The sequence below is a fragment of the Astatotilapia calliptera genome, chromosome 3, assembly GCF_964374335.1.
Source record: "Astatotilapia calliptera chromosome 3, fAstCal68.1, whole genome shotgun sequence".
Classification (NCBI taxonomy): Eukaryota; Metazoa; Chordata; class Actinopteri; order Cichliformes; family Cichlidae; genus Astatotilapia; species Astatotilapia calliptera.
The window spans coordinates 30,007,581-30,016,268 of record NC_137424.1 but is presented as its reverse complement, the minus strand read 5'-3'; the positions used below and the strand labels follow the sequence as shown (position 1 = coordinate 30,016,268).

Here is an 8,688-nt window from a genome sequence, read left to right as displayed (position 1 = left end):
TCTCTGAGAGGTTTGTTTTTAATGAGCAGATGTGATAAAATATTTCAACAGTGGTTTGAGAGTCTACATGCGAACAATCACAATCTTTGTCTCTTGGTTCACTGTTAGGGTTAAACTTTCTGGGGGGCGTGATTATTCTTTCACAGATGTATTGTACAGCACATACAGATACTAAAAACCACACCTCTTCAGACCACCCTATATGAACTTGTAGAGCACCATTTCAGGGACATCGTGTGCACAATGAGGAACTTTGACTCTCTAACACTTTTACTTGTCTGCAGCCTCAGTAAGTACAGCAACTCATTTACTCCACAGAACCAGCTGATTCTGTTGATTAAGATTCTGTTGCTTTAATGTTTGTGTTTATTTATTTTCTTTTGTTTTTCAGGTTGGATCCCTGTATCACAACCTGTGGAGGTTCAGTCTGGAAAAGAAGTCACGCTGCTGTGCTCCAACTTTTCCAGTTCTCCCACAAAAATAATCTGGTTCAGAGTGACCAAGAGAGCCAAACTCACCTGTATCGCCTCCATGTTCGAACCTCATGAACCTGCTTCATTCTGCACTGGATTTCAAAATGGAAAATTTGAAATGAGCACTAATTTATCCACTGTGTTTCTCAAAATTAAACAAGTGGATTTATTGGACTCTGGACTTTATTTCTGTGGATTTAAAATAGACCGCAGTCCGGTTATTGTTGAAGCAACAGATTTAGTGGTCCAAGGTAAGAATGACCTCTTCATTTGGTTTTATTGAATTTCATGAAAATAAGAGTCAAAGTTTAAGATGTTAGATTCTGAACCACACATTTAATAAACTGCAGCTGCTGTCATTTCATTTATTATAATCTTTGTCACAGACACTTTTATCGGATTACCAAATGTGATGAGTGTGATCCTCGGTGTTCTGACTGTTTTCCTCATCACAGTCATCGTTTGTCTGGCTGTTAAAATCAAAAAGCTTCAGAAAGGTATTTTTATTGTAACAGATTTTTACATGTCTTTTATGATTACACTTAAAAAGGAACAACAACTATTTTCTATTTTAAAAATCCCCCAACAGGAATATTTTTAACATTATAATTCAACCAACCTCATAAATTGTTTGTACTTTTTGCCGTAGTTCACACTAAAGGAAAGAATCTACAACAAGAAGAGGTGAAGTGTTTCATTTTGTGTCCTTCACACTCTTTATCAGTTAATGTTGCTAGTTTTTTACTCAGCCGTGAGACTGACAGTTCTCTTATTCACAGAGGCAGAGCTCAGAGCACCTGCACTATGCAGCTGTGACATTTCATCCAAAAACAGAAAGTCCTCACAGGCCTGCATCAGCCACAGAAGTGGACTCAGATGTTATTTACCGAGCACTTCATGGAACCGAGGCGTCATTATTGATCTGCTGATGTTTGTTTGGTGGATATTGTCATGCTGTGAAATCACAAGTGAAAATGTACATGAATCCTATTGGTGTCCTGTGTTACTGTTATAAGTGGTCTATATGTCATATGTCAAAACATTTTAGCCTCCACAATCTTTATTGTGTTTTTTGTCCTATCTTCCTCCCCTCACCTCAACTGGTTGTGGCAGATGCCTTTTCCTCTTTGGAGGTTTCTTCTTGCTAAAAGGGAGTTTTTCCTTCCCACTGTTGCCGAGTACTTGGGATCATGTAATTGTTGGGGTTTTCTCTGTATTATTGTAGGGTCTTTACCTTACAGCAGAAAGCACCTCGAGGCAACTGCTGTTGAGATGTGCGGCTGTATGAATTGAATTGATATTAGTGTCAGCCACTAATCAAAAACGTATCAATCACTCAGAATTATCAGTGCAAGAGGAAATAATTTGAACAAAGGTAACAGGAATGAATGTATTTCTGTCTGCTTCATATTATGCAATATAATATCAAGAGGTTATGAAGGTATTTTGTCGAGCCATATGTTTTTTGTAAGTATGGTTTTTAGTGTTTGTTGGAGCAGTTCAGCCAACATTTTGCTGTGATCTTTAATTTGAATTTCTAATTATAATTTTCATTATTTTATGTTATAGTGTAATATACCGTGCTTCATAAATTGATCCTGCTTTGTTAGTCTTTTGTGTTGTTGTAAAGTGTTGGTAGGTGTCGTAAAGGGGGTGTGTTAAGCACGAGGGGGGATGAAAGGTTAGTCAAGTAAGCAGGACCCGGAGCAACAGTTTTCTAACCGGCACCGTTTATTGTGCTTTCGTTGTAACATAAAAGGAATGTAAACGGAGCTCCCACCAGAGGCCTTTGTTTGTATTTTTCAGTTTGTATGGAGAATAAATGTTTTTTCCTTTTTTACAAGCGCCTTGTTTTTGCTACCGAAAGGCATACAAGCGATTCAACAAGAGCACGAGTCAGAAACTTAAGTCCTGCAGAAGCGGCAAAGAAGGACCGAAGGTTGCCGCTACAGTGTTTGTGTTTTTTATTTTTGGTGCCAGCCTCAGGTGGCCATTGGAGGTACTGCACTTCTAAGCAGGCAAAGTTTTATTTTAGTCCTGGATGTTGCCATTTGGCTTTAATTCGGTATTAACAATTCTATATCGATATCATGGCACAGAAAAATGGGACAGTGTTATGATACAGTGAGCATTTGTACAGTTATTTTGGTCTTATTCTCAGAATTCTTTTATCTGTAATCAATCTTAAATATCAGTACAAATATAAAGGCCTTTCATCATCTTAAATCTTCTCATGTCTCATATAGCTTCACAACATCTTACAATGTTAGTAAAGGCAGAGCATAAAAGATAAAAATAAATAATTAAGTCATCTGCTAAATGCCAAAAGAATAATAAGTTGATAATGACAGGTTAACAGCCGTTCTTCATTCTCATCTTGTCAAAGCCGTGCAACTGCTGACCGTTAACCACAACAGAGCTGACTCTGTATCAAGTAGTGAATACTTCCTGTCAGACTGTGCAGAGTGTTTTCACAGACTAAACAGATCAGGGACATTAGCGTTATGCACTGGTGGTTCCCATTAACAGTAAAAGTTCAAATGTATAACTTTTCATTTCTTTAGATTTGCAAGGGTTGCAATATGTATCATTTTAACAAATTGTAAGCTTTTGTGCAGTGATTCAGTGATTTTCCATTTTAGTTATTGCATGCTTTGGTGTTTTAGTGTTTTGTGGGGAGTGGAGATTCCACTCTCGTCCAACTGCCACCTATTTGGAGTTGAGTACAGGGAGTAGCTGACTGGTAATGATTTGAATCCTTCTCTATAAAGGGGAGAGAAAACAGGAAGGAAGGGGATTTTTCTGTAGGACACAGTTATAGTGGGGAAGATGGTTGAAATTTTTGACTCCAGTGAGAGCGTGTGAGGTAGCATAACTTAAACAGCAAGGAAGGTGATAAGTAAATAGCATCAGCAGACCATTTAAGTTCTTTTAAGTATCCTTTATTTCTGGCATCTCCATTCTACCATAAAACAATTAACCTGGTATGCAAAAATCCCACTTGCTTTATACACCTGACCTCGTTAGTCTCTACCATTGAAACAAATGTCAGACCAAACAATACAATTCTAAACAAAGAACAGGAATAAGATCATGCATGAAGTTGACCTCATAACCCTATATAAACACAAAGTACTGGGGCGGCTCTTCCCATATACCTGTCTTAAATATAGGACCTGAATAAACAACATGGACAAACATGGTTAAAAAAACACATGCATGGATGTAATGGATGTAACTACTGCTACCACAAACAAAACCCGGGATAGTGTGTGTTAAGCAAAGTTACAGCAGCAATGTCTAAATTAAAGCATTATGGCTGACTGTAAAATAACAAGGAAAGAAATTATCAATATGGTTAAGGGATAAGTGGTAAATGAGTTCATGCCTAACCACTTTGTCACAGAGAGGTGAGCATTTTAGAGCAAAACCCTCCAGGCCTGCAGGGTTTTGCGTTAAAGTGATCAAATGACAGTGGGTGGAGGATTTGTTTCAATTATTATTTATATGGATTTGTTGTGATAAAAAAAAAGACTGGATTGGAGACTGTTGGTGTGCTGGACCTGCATATTCTGGGAGTTCACAGAGGAAAAGCCTACTCCGAAATTAGAGGTAACCGATGAGAGGAAACTGTTCAAGACTTGGTGAGGAAGAGCAATATTGACATGTGCTTGGCTGTGTTTTCTCAGTGACCACCTTTTCCTGTTTTTAACCAGGCTAACAATTTTGACCATGGTGGCTTTGGACCTTGGATTGCAGGCCAGATCTGTGTCTGCAGCCACTAGTCTGCTTCAGAGGAAAATCTTGTATGTACTAGTTTCACTTTGAATGTGGTGGTTTTCCACAATTCACTATTTAGAACGTATTCATTTCCTGTGATGATGCCATTTTTTGTGGCCCCTTTAGCATTGTCAACAGGATTGTGGCCAGTATATGAAACCACCTGCCTTAAAGTGATCAATATGACAGATGAATTATCCAAAACTGTTAACATGGTCTCAAAAGTGGTCTGTAGTACAGCAGTGTGATTTTCTGCTGAGTGCAAAACCGTATGGGGATAAAACGGCTGTGGGTACCTTGCATGCCATGTTTTACAATTGCAGACAAAGGCCAGAAGAGCCTATTAGAAAGTTTACTTTACGTTCCAGAGAAGTCACCGCCTGCAGATAACGGAGCCACAAGACCCTTGGTGTGCTGACCTGCACATGCGTGATCAGTTTGCCTTAGGCCTCAGAGAAGGTGCGATATAAAATCTACAGCATCTGTTAAAGCATTACCCTAATCTCCCATTCAAACAGGTGAGCAAAGAGGCCTTACAGTGGGAAGCGCCTGCTTCCCACTGTAAGGCCTCTTTGTTACCAGTTATTACCAGGTTTTTGTTGTTGTTTTTTAATCCTATAATGCAAATATTTTTAACATTAGAAAATTTATTTTTGAATTATATTTTTTGCCGTAGCTCACACTGGAGAAGACAATCTGAAACAACAGGTGAAGTTTTTAGTTTTGTGTCTTTCACTATTTATCAGTTAATGGTTGTTTACTTTTCTACTCAGCTGTGAGACTGACAGTTCTTGTATCGACAGAGGCAGAGCTCAGGACTCCGGCACAATGGAGCTGTGACATTTTGGCCAGACACAGAAAGTCACCACAGCCCTGCATCAGTGGACACAAATGTTATTCCTCTGCTCGATAGACTCAGAAAGTAACTGAGCTTTCTGGCTGGTGGCTGTTCTTCTTTATAGGTTTCTTCCTCCTCCTTCGGTATTAATAATTCTAGATGAATATCATGGCACAGAAAGATGGGACAGTGTTATGATACAGTGAGCATTTGTACAGTTATTTTGGTCTTATTCTCAGAATTCTTTTATCTGTAATCAATCTTAAATATCAGTACAAATATAAAGGCCTTTCATCTTAAATCTTCTCGTGTTTCATATAGCTTCACTGCATCTTACTATGTTAGTAAAGGCAGAGGAACTCATGTACCTGTTTCCTAATAAATAATAGGGGGTTGTGAGAATAAATAAAAAAATTAATGAAATCATATCGATGCTGCATAGAAATATATTTGACATGCCTAGAAAAGGCCTCCGCTAAATTCTAAAAGAGTAATAATTTGATAATGACAAGTTCACAACTTGTTTTTCATGCCCATCTTCTCAAAGCTGTGCAACTGCTGACCGTTAACCACAACAGAGTCAGTGGTTGCTTGACGTCTATACATAGTCATGACAAATACGAGCGCCTTTAGAACTTGTGAAAACACTCTGCACAGGCTGACAGGAAGTATTCACTACTTGATACAGACTGAACAGATCAGGTACATTAGCGTTACGATGGTTCCCATTAACAGTAAGAGTTCAAATGTATAGCAAAGTTTCGGGTTTTTTTTTCTTTAGATTTGCAAGGCTTGCAATATGTATCATTTTAACAAATTGTAAGCTTTTGTGCAGTGATTCAACATGCACTTTTAAACCTCAGGGATATCATTCTGTCGATATGGGAAGCATAAATAATTGTGAATCAATTTGATCTCTTTTGATGTAAATGGATAAGACAACACAACCAGTAAAAAGGGAATGGATTTGCAGGTAGTGGCTGCAGGCTGTCCCCTTCTCCTTGTCCCTCTGGACTAATTTTTGTCTAGTTTTGCTTTTTGCTAGTGTCCTTTCTTTACTGGTAGCAGTATAGGTGTTGCTACAGCATCTCCAGACCATTTTATGGGGGTAATCCTGTTTAGTTTACTTTTCCATGTATCTATGTTTGCTTGTATGGCCCAGTTATTATGACCCAAACTGGCCAAGCACTATTGATTCATTCTAATTTATGTAGTATTAACCGTAGCATCTAATTACTTGTGACAGATGAAAGATGTGAAAGATGAAATGAACTGCCCAAACGTGGACATTTGCATCTAGCTGTCAGATATTCATGTTGTGATTATCTTAACCACTACTGTTGGGTGGCAGATACATTTCAAATAAGACTGTGCAGATTTTTTTATGGCCACTCTAACCTACAGCGTTTCAAGAACCAATTTTACAATTTATCTTGTGATACTTTATTTGAAACTGTGAAAAATGCCTAAGATAACACACAATTGTATTTTTGCACCAACAAGGTGATTCCCGAAGAGGTTGAGCAAAAAAAAACTAGTATAACACAGCATGATGTGCAGTGTCTCCTTAAAAATTTGAGGAAACTGGACAAGTGAAGGACAAAAGAAAACATGCCAAGTCTAAAATTGAATATTGCAAAAATATGTACGGACCTTAGTGTCTGCACATGTGTGTTTTGACATGTGTGCATTCACTGCTGTTGTACATTTTAGAGAAGCTGTAAGGAAAGACTTCCGAACTCTCTCCCTCGCATACTGTGGGTGCAGCAATGTGTTACCGAAGGAGCTGTCCAGTGCTGTCAGGGTGACCCTGGTGTATTGATGTCTGTGTGTGTCTGCACATGTGTAGTCGTCTGCAAGGTGTTGTAGAGTCTGACAGCAGTTGGAAGGAAAGACTTGTGGAATCACTCCGTCTCACATCGTGGGTGCCGCAGCCACTGAAAGAGCTGCTCAGTGCTGTCAGAGTCTCCTGCATGGGGTGGGAGATATTGTCCAATGGGGATGACAGCTTAGCCACCATCATCCTGTCACTCACAACCTATACTGGCTCCAGGGGGCTCTTAGAGTTGGCCCTCCGGATCAGCTTGTTCAGTCTCTTCCTGTCCCCAGCAAAGATGCTGCTGCCCAGCAGACCACACCATGAAATATGGCTGAGGCCACCACGGAGTCATAGAAGGTCTTCAGGTGTGGGCCTTTCACTCCAAAAGACCTGAACCACCTGCAGCTATCCACACTCTCAATGTCCATGCCTTGGATGTTTAGTGGTTGCAGTGGAGGATGTTTGTGCCTGCGGAAGTCTACCACCAGCTCCTTGGTTTTTCTAGTGTTGATCTGGAGGTAGCTCTGCTGGCACCAGTTCACAAAGTGATCTGCCACGTGATACAATCTGAAAAGTGTTTGACTGGCACATTTATTTATCCTCAAAAATAAAGCAGTTGCCAAACATATGATAATGGTCCCAAACACACTGCTGATGCAGTAAAAGCATGTCTGGATTTAAAAAACAAACAAACACAAACTGCAACATCATCATTTGGCCTCCCCAAGTTTAACATTGTTGAAGAAGTGTGGGTACAAAAGATGGTAAACATCCAAAGAAGAGTTCTGAATATCATTCAGGAAGGCTGGAAAATTATTCCTCATGACTAAAAGAAAGCGTAGTTCATGAACAACAACACATTCACCAAGAGCAGAACCCTTGCATTTTTTGAGGATCTTGTGTTCAGTAGGAGTATCTGAGATGCGTTTTCTTGAAACACTGTTTCTGCGGCTTTCAAACCATAAAACGCACTACTCCAAAACTTGGTCCACTCCAAAGACCAGTCTAAGGAACTTGGAAAGAAAAGTGTCTGGACATCTTTAGGTTTCTTGAAGATGTCACCTCTCATCTGAGAAACTTCTTTTCAGTTCTAAGAGCAATTGGTGGAGAGTGCAGAACCTTCACAGACATATTGCCTTCCAAGGACCAGGTTCCCCAGCACAAACAGTAGTACAGTACACAAGGTGCAAGGACCATTGCCATAAACGTGTAGATTGGGGAAACCAAACAACCCCTGGCTAAGCAGATGACACGACAAATAAGAGCTGCCTCCTCAGGCCGGGACTCTGCAGTCTATTTACACCAACAGAGGACTAGCCACTCTTTCAGTGATCAGGTTGTGCACTTCATTGACAGGGAGGAACGGTCAATCCTGTGAGCATTGCAGAGGAACATTAAGTACTCAGTGATGGACAGGAAGGTGTTGCATCCACCAGGATCAGTTGGACAACAAGACTTGGGGAGGGGAAAAAAAAAAAAGAAAGAAAAGACCAAATGACAGAAATCAATGAGCTACAACTCTTAATACACAGCACATTGTTGCGTTTCTGAAAAGTGTTTCAAGTTCTGCAGGTTGGGACCCATTCTTCAGACAAACAGAGATCCCATAACAAGCAATTCATCATTTGCTGAAAGTCTACAAGGAAGTTTGCCGCTTAAATTATGTTTATCTGTCTCTCTAACCAAGCCTAACTTACCCTTAAATTAAGATTTTCCAATTAAGGTGAATAATAATGGACTTGATCTTTCACCTCACGTATTTGTTTAGTGATTTTTTC

The 8,688-nt window shown here is 39.6% G+C and overlaps 1 long non-coding RNA gene across 1 annotated transcript; it reads left to right on the top strand.

Annotated features, from left to right (window-relative positions):
• Nucleotides 1–391: 391 nt before the first annotated feature.
• LOC113011719 (uncharacterized) lies at nt 392–1,520 on the top strand. The gene is made up of 4 exons (XR_013906948.1): nt 392–724; nt 860–970; nt 1,123–1,157; nt 1,253–1,520. It is a non-coding gene; the product is annotated as an uncharacterized LOC113011719 (long non-coding RNA).
• The last annotated feature ends 7,168 nt before the right edge of the window (nt 1,521–8,688 follow it).